Consider the following 18286-nt stretch of genomic DNA (forward strand, 5'->3'; position numbering starts at 1 on the left):
GAAAAAGATGACAAAAAAATGATATATTTGGCCTTTACCTTCGGTGGTAATGTTTTGGACAGCTTTACCATCTTCGGATGTTCGGCTGTTCCAATATTCACCTCTTCAACTCCCTTCTCGGTTGGCTGCAATGTTGGTTTGCGGGCTACGTCATCATGATCAAAGAGCTCTTCTAAAGGTATCAAGCCTTTAGGAATCACATTATCCTTGAGTTGCAACACTTCCATTTGATTGATCTGCACATCATCTTTTCTGTCATCATATTCTACATCAATTGAGGTATCTTTGAACTTACCTTTACTTTGCAGAAAATCATCAATCTCCTCATCATCTTGAAAAACTTGCCAATATCTCTGATTGTCCGGGACAGTGGGACGATGTTTCACATGGATTTCAAATTTATTACTTGAATTCATAGGAATCTTCAAATTACTCACTGCCTTAGCAAGTGCATCAGCAATACTATTTTGAATACGAGGCACACACGTCAAAGTGTAATATGAAAACAGCTTCAAAATGTCTAGAACAGCATTCCGGTATGCCCACATCCCAGGAATGCTTTGCTTGATATTCACATTTAACTTTCTTAATCACAAATTCGGAGTCAGCATACACAACAATCCTCTTAGCATTCAGCTTTCTTAGGATCTTTAGGTTAGCAATCAAAGCCTCATACTTAGCTTCATTGTTTGAGCAATCAAAAGAAAGTTTGTAAGAACATACCCGCACATTACTCGACACTTTGTTTGGAGCAGAAAAAGGACTGCGTACCCAAATTCCAATTCCAGCACCATCATTTCCCACTGCTCCATCGAAATCCATAGTCCATAGGCCATCTTCCTCTTCTTCTAAGTGTTGAAACTCTATTTGTTGTATTTTTTCTGCTTGCTGTCCATTATCCTTTTCCGATCGCTGAATGGTATTGCCCTGTTCTTGACTTTCTTTCTTCAAAACTTCTCTGAAATTCTCTGCTATTTCTAGAATATCATCTGCTGCAACTAACTGACTATCAATATTGTTAGCCTCCTGTTGCAACAGGTGTTCATTTTTCGTGATTGACATTTTTACATGCCAAATATGTCATACTTCACATGCTGCAGTGTTCCATATTTCCAAAAGAGGTCAAAGAAGATACTATGAAAGTGTACCAATCCAAATGCCACTGCTGAATTCCAATTTTGATGAATTAACCATTTTTTGTTCTATAAAAGGGAGGGCCAAACAGCTTAACCTTGGTCTCCCTAGGTTTCATTTTCCTGTTTTAGAATATAGAGAATGATATCTCTCCAAACAGCTTAATCTTGGCAGATTTGCAGATAGGTAGAGAATCAAAGGAGCCCAACTGCTTAATCTGGGCCCTTGGCAGAAATAAGTGTAGGCTTAGATAGGAGAACAGAAAAAATAAAAATTGTAAATTTGGGTCTGTAAGTCTAAGTGCACCCAAACCAAAAAGAAGAAAAAATGTTAGGAAGGTAGGCTGGGTAGGTAGTTTTTTGAGGTTGCAGAATGATGATTCATGATCAATTTTGTATTTCTAAGTGTTATATCTTTTCAGATCACAGTCATGATGCAATTTTTCATCTGGAGGAACTCAAGCTGGACATAACTAACTCCCCTTTCTTCTTATTCCCCAAATCACTCACTAATTTTCCCAAAGAGGTCAAGATCTGCTTGATGCCTCTTAGTCATCATTTTCCACATCATTGGCCTTGGTGAAGATCTGCCTCACTCAAGGATTTCCATTTTTCTGTTACAAAGTTCTATTCCCCCAAAATAGCCTAAGTTTCCTTACCTTAGCGCTTTCTCATCATCTCCATATTAACTCCTGACTATATTATATAGCCCCCTATCTATTTCCCCTTCCCCTACTAAATCTATACTAAATAACTCCCCTATATACATACCCCACCCTCTAGCACTATAGCTATGTATTTATCAGTTCTGGGACATAATAGTCCACCTGGGACTATCATGAACCCATCCGTGTCCTAACAGGAGTTAGTGTGACACCTGGTCATGTTAACAACCTTTTCCCCTAACCCTAAACCTACAAAACCCACTTCCTTGCCCTTATCCTAAAGTTTTGTTCATATACATTCAACCCCCGCTCGTTTAAACACCCATGAAAACCCGCATTTCCTAAAGTTTTTACCCTCCCTGCCACGCTATATCAAAATACGAATATTCGCGCGTCCGTCCATTATCCCCCTGCCAGCTCCACGGTCCGTCCATCGTCGGATCAGGCTCTCCCCATCCGATGGCTCTTGGCGATTTCGGAGGCGCCCCGCTGCTCGGCCGTTAGCTTCCGATGGCGAGGCGGTTTCTCCGCTGTACCAAAGACACTTGTCCACCTTCTATTGCATCGGAGGGGCTCTGACGGATATCGCCCCCGTACAAAAAGCGGTCCGATGAAACCGCTTTCCGCCTTCTGTACGCGCGCCCCATGTCACCTATCTTGTTCTACGTCTCTACCTCGTCACCATGCCACATCACCTACACAACATCGGCCTCCTGCCGAGTCTTCCCTGCCACGTCATCCACCGTACATGCCAACATCACCCTGTTGACGTCACCCTTGGCAAAAATAAGTGTAGGCTTAGATAGGAGAACAGAAAAAAGAAAAATTGTAAAGCTGGGTCTGCAAGTCTAAGTGCACCCAAACCAAAAAGAAGAAAAAATGTTAGGAAGGTAGGCTGGGTAGGTAGTTTTTTGAGGTTGCAGAATGATGATTCATGATCAATTTTGTATTTCTAAGTGTTATATCTTTTCAGATCATAGTCATGATGCAGTTTTTCATCTGGAGGAACTCAAGTTGGACATAACTAACTCCCCTTTCTTCTTATTCCCCAAATCACTCACTAATTTTCCCAAAGAGGTCAAGATCTGCTTGATGCCTCTTAGTCATCATTTTCCACATCATTGGCCTTGGTGAAGATCTCCTCACTCAAGGATTTCCATTCTTCTATTACAAAGTTCTATTCCCCCAAAATAGCCTACGGTTCCTTACCTTAGCGCTTTCTCATCATCTCCATATTAACTCCTGACTATATTATATAGCCCCCTATCTATTTCCCCTTCCCCTACTAAATCTATACTAAATAACTCCCCTATATACATACCCCACCCTCTAGCACTATAGCTATGTATTTATCAGTTCTGGGACATAATAGTCCACCTGGGACTATCATGAACCCATCCGTGTCCTAACAGGAGATAGTGTGACACTTGGTCATGGTAACAACCTTTTCCCCTAACCCTAAACCTACAAAACCCACTTCCTCGCCCTTATCCTAAAGTTTTGTTCATATACATTCAACCCCCGCTCGTGTAAACACCCACGAAAACCCGCATTTCCTAAGTTTTTACCCTCCCCACCGCGCTATATCAAAATCCGAATATTCACGCGTCCATCCATTATCCCCCCACCAGCTCCACGCTCCGTCCACCGTCGGATCGGGCTCTCCCCATCCGACGGCTCTCGGCATTTTCGAAGGCGCCCCGCTGCTCGGCCATTAGCTTCCGATGGTGAGGCGGTTTCTTCGCCATACCAAAGACACTTGTCCGCCTTCTATTGCATCGGAGGGGCTCTGACGGATACCGCCCCCGTACAGAAAGCAGTCCGATGAAACCGCTTTCCGCCTTCTGTACGCGCGCCCCATGTCACCTATCTTGTTCTACGTGTCTGCCTCGTCACCATGCCACATCACCTGCACAACATCGGCCTCCTGCCGAGTCATCCCTGCCACGTCATCCACCGTACATGCTGACGTCACCCTGCCACGTCATCCGCCGTACCATGGTCCCACCTGCTGACGTCATGCTGACGTCATCATCAATTTTGAGGCGAAAGGCGAAAATCGTGCTTAGGAAGCCCGGATTCAAATTTCGAGGCAGTTTTTCATGCGCGATTAGCGCCTACGAGAAAAGGGCCGAAGTGGAAAATCCCTCATTGCGCAGCCCCCAGCAAGCCCAAAAGGCACCGAATGACCCGTTTTTCTTCGCGAGGCATGCAGAGATGAACAAAAGACGATTCTAAAGGAAACATAGGGCCGAACAGTGGCCATTAAGTTTTGATTTGACCCGCAGCGAGAAAGAAACCAGCCCAATTCATTTGTCAAAGAGTATCAGAGGAAAGATGAAGCGGCAAAGAGTATCAATTAAATTTTTTAATGGAAACCTTCAGTTCCCAAAGCAGGTCAGCATTGATTGGCCTCCAGCAGAGTCAAATCATGAGGTGTAAGCCCATCCCAGCTCTCAAATCACAATTAAAGCACTTAAAGCCACCTAACTACAATGGAGCAGAAGTCCATGAACAGTTATTGCAGAAGCACTGCACCAAGCCACCGAGGACAACGCATTGATTTAGTTTTGATACGGCTGCCCTCAGCGCAGCCCATAGATATTTTCTTGCATTTATTTCTGATAAGTTTAGGTTAAAGTAATCATTTACTTTCAGACCTGTTTAGGTCACAGCTGTAATAAACAATTTTGGAGAATTTTTCCCTATATATACCACCCTCTATATTGTTTCAAGGGTTGGTTGATTGATAACTTTTCATTAGAGACTCGCACTGTATGTCTGATACTTTTCTTTAATCAAAGATTGCTGAAGAGATTGGAGGAATGACTACCTGATGTGTTGTTAATGGTCCCTGGAGACTGAATGATGTAATTCTTGTGCTGCAGCATGAATCAATAAGTGCCTCTTACCTCTGTTTTCAGTTTTCACCATCTAAATAGCAAAAAGAAAGATTAGCTTAGAACTTGTTTAACTGCACTCTAGGCTCAATTTCTGCTATTTCTTTATGTTTTTTCATCTGAAATGAACTGGACATGAATATGAATTCCTCGTGGCTCATATTTACTCTAATTCACATGTGCTTGACAGTTATCTAGGGATTGTTTACTGCCCTTAGATAGAGCTCATCCACTTTTCTCTGTTAAGCTAACTGAGAGATTCTTAATTGCCTCTCCTTCCTTAGCATTCTTTCCATCCTTTAAACTTGGAAAATTGTTCCATGTGCAGCTACCTTGCTCCTTATTCCTCTTGTGACCAAGAAAATGCACCAGCATTCTTACTTCCTTGACTCCATGCCGAATGGTTTGAAACTTTCACACTACACCTGCCTCTTTACCTGAAAACATCAATCTTCCCACCAAAACACACATAAAAATCCCTGAACTCAATAGCTAGCCTAAAATCATTATCAAAAAAGCTAAATCACAAAGAGAGAGCCCTCTCTGATTGCAGGTGGGCTAGAACCTGCAGTCCAAAGTTGGTTTGTGGTTACCTCGGCCGTATCCTTACCGGAGCTTAAGGATAACCTGAGTGATAACATAATGGCAACTCCACTGGGGAACATCCTCAGATAATTTCATAAATCAAGTTGGAAAGCTCCACTGGGGAACTCCTCAGTTAAATTCACGAAACAGGTTGGAAGAATCCACTGAGAAATAAGTTTTCTAATTGTTGTATATTCCTTAAAACTACAGATGAAGCTTGAATGTCAGCCAGGTAGCCTTTGAAACTATCTTTGCTTTGCATTGACAGAAGTAAATAAAAGCTGCTTCAGTCAATCTTCATGCTAGTTTTAAGTTATAGATAGCGGTTCCAAAATTTAATCAGTTCCTTGCTAGTTCTAAAAAAAACATTCCCAGAAAAATACCAAAAAACAAATTCGGAAGTTGGCTCCTAAAAGGAATCTACAATATACAAGGTCAAATCCAGACCCAAATTCCCCAGCTGCTTTTGAAAATCCGAACCTAATCCCAAAGATCCTCAGGAAGCAAGAGCAAAGACAAGATTTTGCTAATTTGAGTCCTGAAGCAACTCCCCCAAGTTGTGTTCCAACTCCTGTTAAGGTTTTATTTCGTTCAACCCCTACTTCCCCTTGTTCATCATCCACATCTCAAAGCACTCCATCCACACCTCTATTCACTACACATACTACAAATACCACAACTGCTGTTCCAGTTACTTCTGTTATCCCTGCTACCCCTGTTGTTCCATTTATCCTCATTGTCCCACTTATCCCTCCCAATATGGCTAACAGATATGCACCCCTGCAATTACCTGCTAATCCCAGGGCTTTACCTCAGGAGTATCAATCTAAAATTACCTATTTTGACAGTACCGGTCCTTTCACAGCCCTTCAACATACCAAAAAGATGCAAGACTATTTTGAAAACTATGAGATAGACGATGATAGCGTGAGAATGAGAATTTTTGTTCAAAGTTTAACCGGTGATGTAAGAACTTGGTTTAGATCACTTGCTGCAAATTCCATAACTACTCCGGATGAGCTTTACCAATCCTTTACCAACAGATGGGAGAAAAAGAAAGACCCCTTGCACATACTAGCTGAATATGATACAATTAAAAGAGGTCCTCAGGAGACTGTCTTGGAGTACTGTACAAGGTTCAACAATGTCTATAATGCAATACCACAGAACTTGAGACCCCCACCTGACCTTGCCTTGTATAAATTCCCTGATGGATTCGATCTGGATATGGCATACCAGTTGAAAGAAAGAGATCCTCAGACCCTTGCAGACATGAAAAATGTTGCTGTCAGCGTAGGGGCCAACCTAATTGCCAAAAGAAACAGAGCCAGAATGGAAAGAAGAACCACCTTTAAGGAAGAACCCTCAGCCTTTGATCAAAAGCTTGATGCTATTATCAGTGGCCTACAAAGGCTGGGAGAAAGAGTAGAAAGGGTTGAGAGGAGATCATCATGGGAAGGACAACAGTCCAATACCATAAGGAACCCAAATTTTAGGAAAACGCAGAACACAAATGTTGGTAGGTCAAGCCCAGACCATGACATAAGACCCCATTTTCAAGATAACTATGTTGAAGGATCTACATCCAATGAGCAAAAAGAAGACACTCATATGAATCTGATGGATCTAAAGGGTGAGCATCAGACTTTTCTGAGCCAAGAAGACCAAGATGAGCATAACTTTATTTCATTTCAGACTAAGTCTGGTGAGTCTTTTGATTTTAAACAAGGATATGATACTGCTGTGTATGAATTACACGAACAATACAAGCTGAGAACTAGGACCATTGACATTTCTGAACCTAACAAAACAAAGGATGGCAAATAGCCCAACAAGATTAACAGCAAGGCTGTCATAACAGAACCAGCTGATACAACTGTCCCAAATCCGCATCAAGTAACTGTATAAGACATTACAGAAACGCAACCTTCTGTAGATCAGCTTTGGCCACCTTCTTCCTCTGAGAAAAACTCGAACAACGTTCCAAAAAGCCTTTCTGAAGTTGAAAAACCGCAATCAATCAATTCCCATAACGCTGATAAAAAAGAGCAAAACGCTGATAATTCAAATGAAACAGAAAAAACTGCCATTATCAACACCAAGACTCCATTAGAAAAGCCATTTAATTTAGAGGCAGAAATAGCCAAGTTGAAGATATCCATCCCCCTCTCAGAACTTGCTAAACATGATGTATATAGGCAACAAATTCAAAGATCACTTCAAATCCCAGAGAATAAGGACGATGTAAATGTTTTGGATGATACCCCTGAACTGTTGTTTGGCCCAGAAGTTAATGGAAAATCAACATATGGACCTATTCCACCCTTTTATGTCAGTTTGCATATACATGACAAAGTTTTGCACAACGATATGTTTGATTCAGGAGCATCACACAATATGATGCCCAAAGCAGTTATGGAAAAGCTGAACCTTGATATTACAAGACCCTACAAAGATTTGTACTCATTTGACTCAAGTCAAGTCAAGTGTTTAGGCCTCATCAAAGACTTGTGTGTCTCCTTAGTCCAATATCCCAATAAGACCATCCTCATGGACGTGGTGGTGGCTGACATCCCACCAAAATATGGTATGCTCCTGTCAAGATCATGGGGAGCAAAGCTCCAAGGATCCCTCCAACTAGACCTCTCCTATGCTACTATTTCAGTCTTTGGGCAACCAAAGAGATTGTACAGAGAAACACTCATGAAATATGTGGTGAGTAGTGAGAGTAAGCCTGAAAATTTTCCCATTTACTCAATCCATTCTGATATGGATTTCTTTATTTTGTTTAATGATGATACAAATTCTCCAACTAAGGATGAGCCTTTGGCTCTAGAACAACGAGCACAAATCAATGAAGAATCAGTTGCATATACCCATAAGATTGTCACAACAATTAATGCAACCAGCATGCTACAAGAAACTCCCCAAATAGAAATTTCAAATCTGCCCAATCTTAACATAGCTGAAACTCTTAGCATAAACCACAAGCAAGAAATTACATGGTATTTAGAGTTTGATGGCTCTGTCAACAAGTTAGGAGCAGGGGTAGGTGTGTGGATTCACAATACACATAACAATCATGCAGAAGGTCATGCCTACAGATTGAATTTCAAATGCACAAATAACATGGTAGAGTATGAAGCTCTGCTCTTAGGCCTTAAACTGCTCAAAGCTTTAAGAGCTGCAAAAGTGTCCATTTTAGGTGACTCTGATCTAATCATACAACAGATCAAAGGTAACTTTGTTACCAATGACAATAGAATGAGGGCCTATAGAACTGCTGCCACTAATATACTCAATACATTTACTGAATTCAACCTGGCCAAAATTTCAAGAGAGCAGAATATCCATGCTCACAGCCTAGCCACCTTTGCTAGTACATGTAAGCTTCCTTTTGAGCCAGGCCATCACTTTACTACTGAAATAAAACATAGGCCTATTGTTCCAAATAACATTAAAGACTGGCAAGTTTTTGAAAATGATGCCCAGATCAACAATTTACTCACCCTTGAGCAGGAGTTCTCTAATATCAACATTGACCTAGATGCTATGAACGATGTCCAACAACAAACAAATGAAAACCAACAGGCTGTAACAATTGAAATTGCCAAACAAATCCTAAACCCAACTGTTTTTGACAAAACAAACATAGAACAGCTGAAACAAATGCATTTGGAGGAAATTGCCAAAACAGAGGCAGAGATCATTGATTTAAAGGACAATTTTCTGCCTGCTGGCCTAATCCCATTAGAAGACATGTTTGATGCTAATGATGTTCCCAGAAAGCCAAAATTACAACCATTGAACACTGCTATAGAAGAACACAACATTGGGACAACAGAGAATCCCAAAATGATCAAATTGTCCAGAAATTTACCACCTAATCAAAAGCCCAAGTACATTGATTTGTTCAAAGAATTCCAAGATGTATTTGCTTGGAGTTATGAGGATTTGAAATCCTATGACACCTCGGTGATCCAACACACAATTCCCTTAAAACCAAACCAGAAACCTTTCAAACAGAAACTTAGGAGAATTAACCTTATGCTTCTTCCCATGATTGAGAAAGAAGTAAAGAGGATGTTTGAAATAGGCATAATAGCACCCATCAGATTTTCTGAATGGGTATCCAACCTCGTTCCTACAAGAAAAAAGACAGGTGAAATTAGACTTTGTGTAGATCTGAGAAATTTAAACCAAGTCTCCATAAAAGACCACTATCCTTTGCCCAAGATGGACCACATCCTACAAAGAGTAGTGGGGTCATCTAGAATCTCTTTGCTAGACAGCTTTTCAGGTTTCAATCAAATACTTGTTCACCCAGATGACCAAGACAAGATAGCCTTTACCACACATTGGGGAACATTTAAGTACGTAAAGATGCCATTTGGACTTAAAAACACTGGTGCAACCTTTCAACGAGCAATGGATATTGCATTTGCCAAAGAAATACACGATTTCCTAGTTGTGTACCTTGACGACTTAACCCCTTTTTCCAAATCTGATCAAGAGCACCTCAAGCATCTTAGGCAAATATTCATAACATGCAAGAAATATGGCATTTCCTTGAATCCCAAGAAATCCCTCTTTGGCCTTGAAGAAGGCAAACTACTTGGCCACATCATATCAAAAGATGGGATTAGAATAGATCCTGAAAGAATCCAAGCCATCCTCCAAATCCCATATCCAAGAAACATAAAAGAGCTACAAGCATTCCTTGGAAAAATCAACTTCTTAAGAAGATTTATCCCGAATCTAGCTGAACTGATATGACTGTTAAGCAATATGTTAAAAAAGGATGCCAAGGTAAAATGGTCTCTTGAAACCAAACAGGCATTTGAGAGTATCAAATTCGCCTTAACGCAAACCCCTGTCCTCACTAGCCCACAATTTGACAAAGACTTTATCATTTTTTCTTTTTCATCTGATCATACTATAACTGCTGTTCTTTTGCAATAGGATGAACAGGGAGCTGAAAAGCCGATTGCATTTTTCAGCCGAGCTTTAAGAGATGCCCCTTTGAAGTACCCAATCATGGAAAAGCAGGCCTATGCACTTGTTAAGGACATCAAGGATTTCAGAGTGTACATATTATATTCCCATGTGATTGCCTATGTCCCACACGCTGCTATAAAAGACATATTGACCCAAGAGGGATTAGAAGGCAAAAGAGGCAAGTGGATAGCAAACATCCTTGAGTATGACATAGAAATAAAACCAACCAAGCTGATAAAGGGACAAGGTTTAGCCAAACTTATGTCCGAAACAAACTTTCAAGCCTTAGACATTAACCAACTGGACAATGAACAGGAGTTGGCGACTCCACAGATCAGTGAGACCTTTTTGAAATCTCCATGGTATGCTGATATATGTTTTGTACTGTTAAACCTGTTTGCTCCCCTAGGATTGTCCAGAACCAAGAAAAGATTTTTGAAAATGAACGCTTTAAAGTTTTGTGTCATAGATGGTGCATTATTCTGGAGAAATCATGAAGGTATATTACTTAATTGTTTAACCATGAGTGAAACTAACAATGTCATGAAAGAATTCCATGCAAGTGACTGTAGAGGACATCTATATTGGAAGTCCACTGCTGATAAAATTTTAAGGGCTGGTTTTTATTAGCCCTCTCTTTTTGCATATGTAAAGAAGTTTACCATGTCATGCCACAAATGCCAAATCTTTGAGGGCAAGAGAAAGCTATTACCTTTGCCCCTGAAACCCATCTCAACCGAGAAGCCTTTTCAACAATGGGGTCTTGACTTCATTGGAGAAATCCATCCCTCTTCCTCAGGCCAGCACAAATGGATCCTAACAGCCACCGACTATTTCACTAAGTGGGTTGAAGCCATTCCCTGCAGGCAAGCCAATGACACCATCATTATCCAATTCCTTGAGTGCAATATCCTTTCTAGATTTGGCTACCCTGAGAAAATCATCACTGACAATGCCGCTGCCTTTAAATCCAAAAAGATGGTTAGTTTTTTCCACAAATTTCATATTACCTTGGGCCACTCTACAACCTATTACCCTCAAGGCAATGGCTTGGCCAAATCATCCAACAAGAGCCTCATCAACATCATAAAGAAAGTGCTGGAAGAGAACAAGAAGAACTGGCACAAAAAGCTGGTAAATGCCCTATGGGCGGACAGACTTTCAAGCAAGAAATCCATTGGAATGAGCCCTTATGAGCTGGTACATGGCATGGAGGCCAGATTTCCATCATCCCTAGGCATTCCTACTGTCAGACTGTTACAGGAAATTCAGGCTGAACCAAATGACATTCAAAGAAGGAGTAATCAGACCATTCATCTTCAGCAAACCAGAGAAAAAGTCTATGACAGAGCTCAAATTTTGCAAGAAAAACTCAAAAAGATGTTTGATAAGAGAGTTAAAGCTGAGTTTCTACATTGGTGACAAAGTTCTAAGGTGGGACTCACGAAGAGAAGACAAGGGCAAACATGTCAAGTTTGATTTTTTATGGAAGGGACCATTCGTTATTTCTGTTGTTCAGGGAAATAACACTTATTTTCTCAAGTCTGTAGAGGATAGTTCTGTTGAAGAAGGCCCAGTCAATGGCCGTATGCTGAAACATCACCATGATCCCTTTTAGGGGATACAGTGCAGCTTTGTATGTATCTTTTGTACAGTCATGTTTGTATATATCAATGTTTTGTTTTATTTTTCTGAATGTTAGAGGAGCAGCAGTAAATTTTGTGAAGACATAGCCAATACAAGAGTTCCAGTTTTAAAAGCTCTGTCTCTACACTAACCTCAAACAAAACAGCAAGAGTGGCACAATCACATCACAACAATTCATAGTAAAGGGAAGTTGTTGGTAATCTTCAGTCAAAGGTAGAAAAACAGAGCAGTATTTCAGTTCATATCAGCACCCTTGGTCAAAGCAAAAACAAGGCAAACATATCAGTTTTGATCCATGTTGTGAAAATGTTTCAAAGGTACAAAGCTCAAGCAACATTCTACATAATAGCAAGCACGCAGAAGAAAGCAGGCAGTGCTATGCATTTCACAATATTTCAGTTGAGGAGAAGGTTGTTTATATTACAAAGTTTCAATTATCTAACAGCCAGCATAAAGAAGCTCCTTCAATCCAGAGCAACCACAGAAGATCAAGGCAGCCTGACCTGCTGTTCTTGGCTTTTCACAAGGAAAAGCCATCCCCAAGTGGAGCCACTGTTAGCCTCCTATTGCGACAGGTGTTCATTTTTCATGATTGACATTTTTACATGCCAAATATGTCATACTTCACATGCTGCAGTGTTCCATATTTCCAAAAGAGGTCAAAGAAGATACTATGAAAGTGTACCAATCCAAATGCCACTGCTGAATTCCAATTTTGATGACTTAACCATTTTTTGTTCTCTTATCACAAAATCAAGCACTGAAAGGCTGCTGATCAGTTAGACTCTGTGTAACTATTTCAAACCAGAATTTTGACTAAGGCTTAGCCTCCTTAGCCTGAGAGGGCTCTCTCAAAGGGTTATTGATTTTAAATATTGATGAGATGGCTAACTCTTGCAAAGTAAATTTAACACATATGTTGGCTGGATAGACATTACAAGGACTTCCATTGGGCTCATGGAGTTAATCATCATTTCAGCAAACTATAAAACTACTCATTCATAGAAGTCAGGGCATGTAATGTTTAAACACTCAAAATACCTCTCATAGAAACCTCAACTTACAAATACACACAGGAAATCAGAGCAGCAAAGTGAATTCTGAGTGATTTTGTATCTATACAGTTGTAAAACATAAAGGATAAAACAAAACCACATATATCTTGAGCATTTGAAACACTGTGTGAATCCTGAGAAGAAAAGCAGTCATTTGTATTACTGAGAATAAGTTTTTACACAAGCCAAAATAAACTCTGTTTTCTCAAATATCCAACCCCCATTACATCAAAGTTTCCTCTATATATAGAAACATATCCTTAACTACTTTGAGCTTCCTCCTCCAGCATGAGGGGAGCTCGATGACTGCTACTAATTACCCCTATCTGCTATTTAACTGACTCATTAAATACAATAAGCGCTAAACTGGAATTTTAAAGAGTCCTAATTAAACTAAAACTCTAATTCTATCCTCCTCGTACAATGCTTCTTTCTTGCTCCTTGACACCTGTCTCCTTTCAGTTTGGCCGAGATAGCTGAGAAAAGGATTCAATGTTCCAGGCTAGCTTTGGATGCTGGATGCGTTGATGGTTCAATAATATTAGGATAAAACCCCTGTTTTTCCGGTTCCAGTCTTCCACTACCTCTTCGAAAATGTAGCAGCATGTCTCCAGTTCTTTAATATCCCAAAAATAATGAGCATCACCATATTTCCAAATGTGCTGGAGGCTTCGTTGATGAACAGGTGTGCAAGCCCAAAACTCCTCGTATGCAACTCTTTCCAAACCCTAATGACCGGTAATAAAGTGCCTTTACAATAAAAACTTGAACTTGAACCAAAACATTACACTTTTTCAAAGGAACACCTGTCATCATTTGACTGGCTATGCTAGCTTCATTCGGTCTCCTAAATGTCCCTCAGATGTTTCCTTTGACAATTTCTGATTATTCCATCGAACTGTTTGCCTGTATTAAAAACAGCACCTACAGTAGTTTCGCAGTTTCGTAGCGCGCTACGAAACTGCGAAACTGTTTAAACAGTTTATCTTTTCTCTGAGGTATTTACTACTTATACCTCCAATTGCTAAAACTCCTTTTTATATGACAGGGGTCTGGATGCCTTCAAAATAATGAAACTAAGTCAAATTTTTTTACAAAACTTAGAACAATACCTCTCTTTGAGTAGCAACTTTATTTATCAGCTAATTGATCTAGCTGAGCCTTTAAGTCCTCCACCTTCTTCCACTGACCTAGCTGTGATTCCAAGTCTTCAATCCTCCTCTTCATGGCTTTGTTCTCAGCCTTTAAACACATGTTTATTTTTCTGATGAATTGGGCCTGTTTGAGAGCTGGAACCGTCCATGTGTAGACATCAGCTACTGAATCCACCTGGCTTACTAGGTTTTTACTTCCTTTCAACACAGCTTTCCGATAATTTGCATATCTGACTGCAAACTCCCTAGTGGCTTTCTTCACCTTATCAATTTCAATCTTTTCTGCCTCCAGCTGGTCCTTTATGGCTATAACATTACCTCCTTGGGAAATAATGACTGTTCTATTGGTGTGCTTCTGCTTGGTTTTCTCTGCCTCCTCTGTTCTAGGCAATTTTTCAACTTCCTCTGTTCCAGGCAGTTTAGAGGCTTCCCTTACTTGTTTTCTTGTAACAGGTCTTCTTGGTTTGAGGACAAATTCATCACCGGGTTCATCAAACCTCAGTCTTTTTGAAGTTTTAGATTTCTTAGTGCTTTCTGGTGATGATTGAGTCAAATCAATGTGCATTGGTTCAAGATGCACTGGTTCAACCTGCTTGAACTCAATGGCCTCAAGCAAATCACTCAAGCTGGCTTTAGATGTCAGGCTTTCCTCAACAGCCAATGCTTTGCCTTTTTCTTTGCTTACTTGACTCCTTGTCCTAGCTCTAGGCACTGTTTTAGATTCACTTGGTCCAGGTACAGCTTTCTTATGCTTAGCCTCTTCTTTTGATGATGGCTGAGGCTGCTCTTTAATGGTCAATGGCTTCACTGATTTTTTCAGCTGTGACTTGGCCTTCTTTTTATCTTTTGCCTCTTTTCGAAGCTGGGCTATTGTGGGCTCTTCATCAACTGATTTTTCTTTTTCCTTAACTGGCTGTGGGGTAAGACCTGTTTTACTTTGGAAACCAGCCATGAAGATGAAAGAGTTCCAGTCTCTACCAATTTTCTGAAGACCATCCAGCACAACAATTTAACCAAACCATGGTGAAATAATGATGTTTCACAGTCATCCTTTCTTAATTGCACTTTGTCACACATTTTGCTGAGACTGCGAAACAAGTAAAATGGAATATCTATGGATGCCTTACCAGTAAAATGCAACAACAACTTAAAGTGATAGGAATAGACCTTGTTATATCTTCCCTCACAGGTTAAATACTTCTGAATACATGTGAGAAGAAGAGCATAGTGCTCCTTAACATAGTTCCTAGGCACTGCCTTTGTTAGATCCTCATTCACATATGCCTCTTTTAGAAATTCTTTGCAGGGGTTCATATCAAATTTAAAATTCTTAAACCACTCTTCCCCCCCCCTTGGAATCTCAGTTACAGAAGCAATTGCCTCCGGGGACACTTGAACCTCTAACATAGCAACTTTAGAATTCAAACCGGTGAAATTTAAAGCAAAATCCTTTGTTACCTGAGCATGGCCACCCTGCAGCTTCTCACAGAAATTCCAACAGCCGGCATCCTTGAAGGCTTTCTTCACGCCTTCATCTCTTAGTGCGAGGTCCAAACCTTCAGGCTCTGTTCTTTGACATTTCCCAGACCTATGCCCTTTCTGCTCCATTTTGCCTTTGAAATTTCTGCACAGTCAATTACCAGCAGCTTCAACTAAACTGATGATTCAATTCTTTTTCACTCGGGCTTGCTTGCAATTCAGGCTCTCTTGAAAAAACTCGGGCTCGCTTGCAATTCAAATATCTCCTCGCACAGGCTGGTCACTTGTGCATCATTTACGATCACCATAAAGAATCTATGCACGGTAAAACCCATTTGAATTATATTTATGTGCATGCCTACACACCTATTGGAGGAGTAATGGTTAATGAGTGTTTGGGAGGTACGCCCACTGACGAGAACGGACGGAAACGATGACTCAACAATAGACTTGACCCTTTGAGAAATATTCGCTGCAAAACGCAGGAATCCGTGATTTCGCAGCGCGTCTAGTTTTGAATTGTCATAATGTGCTGCGAAACGGCTTGATGGTGACACGCTGCAGAATGGCTAAACAATGATTATGCTGCGAAATTGACCAATAAGAAACTGCGCTGCAAAATTACGGAAATACGCTGCAAAACTGACCAATAGGAGACTGCGCTGCGAGACTATGGAAAGGATTGGTGATATGAATGAGACAAGACATGACTTATGGAACCATGATAGTGGAGGATGACCAATAAGATTAGAGCACGATTTACATCAAACCCCTTTAAAACTCCAAACCTAAGTAAGAAACATAGAATAAAAACAATTTGACACCAACTTTTGAGCTTTAATTTGGACAAAAGACTATATATACAAATGTTTATAGTTCTAAGTGATAACATGTTCTATAAAAGGGAGGGCCAAACAGCTTAACCTTGGTCTCCCTAGGTTTCAATTTCCTGTTTTAGAATATAGAGAATGATATCTGTCCAAACAGCTTAATCTTGGCAGATTTGCAGATAGGTAGAGAATCAAAGGAGCCCAACTGCTTAATCTGGGCCCTTGGCAGAAATAAGTGTAGGCTTAGATAGGAGAACAGAAAAAAGAAAAATTGTAAAGTTGGGTTTGTAAGTCTAAGTGCACCCAAACCAAAAAGAAGAAAAAATGTTAGGAAGGTAGGCTGGGTAGGTAGTTTTTTGAGGTTGCAGAATGATGATTCATGATCAATTTTGTATTTCTAAGTGTTATATCTTTTCAGATCACAGTCATGATGCAGTTTTTCATCTGGAGGAACTCAAGCTGGACATAACTAACTCCCCTTTCTTCTTATTCCCCAAATCACTCACTAATTTTCCCAAAGAGGTCAAGATCTGCTTGATGCCTCTTAGTCATCATTTTCCACATCATTGGCCTTGGTGAAGATCTGCCTCACTCAAGGATTTCCATTCTTCTGTTACAAAGTTCTATTCCCCCAAAATAGCCTAAGGTTCCTTACCTTAGCGCTTTCTCATCATCTCCATATTAACTCCTGACTATATTATATAGCCCCCTATCTATTTCCCCTTCCCCTACTAAATCTATACTAAATAACTCCCCTATATACATACCCCACCCTCTAGCACTATAGCTATGTATTTATTAGTTCTGGGACATAATAGTCCACCTAGGACTATCATGAACCCATCCGTGTCCTAACAGGAGTTAGTGTGACACCTGGTCATGTTAACAACCTTTTCCCCTAACCCTAAACTTACAAAACCCACTTCCTCGCCCTTATCCTAAAGTTTTGTTCATATACATTCAACCCCCGCTCATTTAAACACCCATGAAAACCCGCATTTCCTAAATTTTTTACCCTCCCCGCCGCGCTATATCAAAATACGAATATTCGCGCGTCCGTCCATTATCCCCCTGCCAGCTCCACGGTCCGTCCACCGTCGGATCGGGCTCTCCCCATCCGACAGCTCTTGGCGATTTCGGAGGCGCCCCACTGCTCGACCGTTAGCTTCCGATGGCGAGGCGGTTTCTCCGTCGTACCAAAGACACTTGTCCACCTTCTATTGCATCGGAGGGGCTCTGACGGATACCGCCCCCGTACAGAAAGCGGTCCGATGAAACCGCTTTCCGCCTTCTGTACGCGCGCCCCATGTCACCTATCCTGTTCTACGTCTCTGCCTCGTCACCATGCCACTTCACCTACACAACATCAGCCTCCTGCCGAGTCTTCCTTGCCACGTCATCCACCGTACATGCTGACATCACCCTGTTGATGTCACCCTGCCACGTCATCCGCCGTACCATGGTTCCACCTGCTGATGTCATGCTGACGTCATCATCAATTTTGAGGTGAAAGGCGAAAATCGTGCTTAGGAAGCCTGGATTCAAATTCCAAGGCAGTTTTTCATCGCGCTAGGCTACGGGAAAAGGGCCGAAGTGGAAAATCCCTCATTGCGCAGCCCCCAGCAAGCCCAAAAGGCACCGAATGACCCGTTTTTCTTCGTGAGGCATGCAGAGATGAACAAAAGACGATTCTAAAGGAAACAGAGGGTCGAACAACGGCCATTAAGTTTTGATTTGACCCGCAGCGAGAAAGAAACCAGCCCAATTCATTGTCAAAGAGTATTAGAGGAGAGATGAAGCGGCAAAGAGTACCAGTTAAATTTTTTAATGGAAATCTTCA

This window comes from Pinus tabuliformis, chromosome Q (genome assembly GCF_031772625.1).
Source record: "Pinus tabuliformis cultivar Carrire ecotype Pingquan chromosome Q, CPIR1, whole genome shotgun sequence".
Lineage (NCBI taxonomy): Eukaryota > Viridiplantae > Streptophyta > Pinopsida > Pinales > Pinaceae > Pinus > Pinus tabuliformis.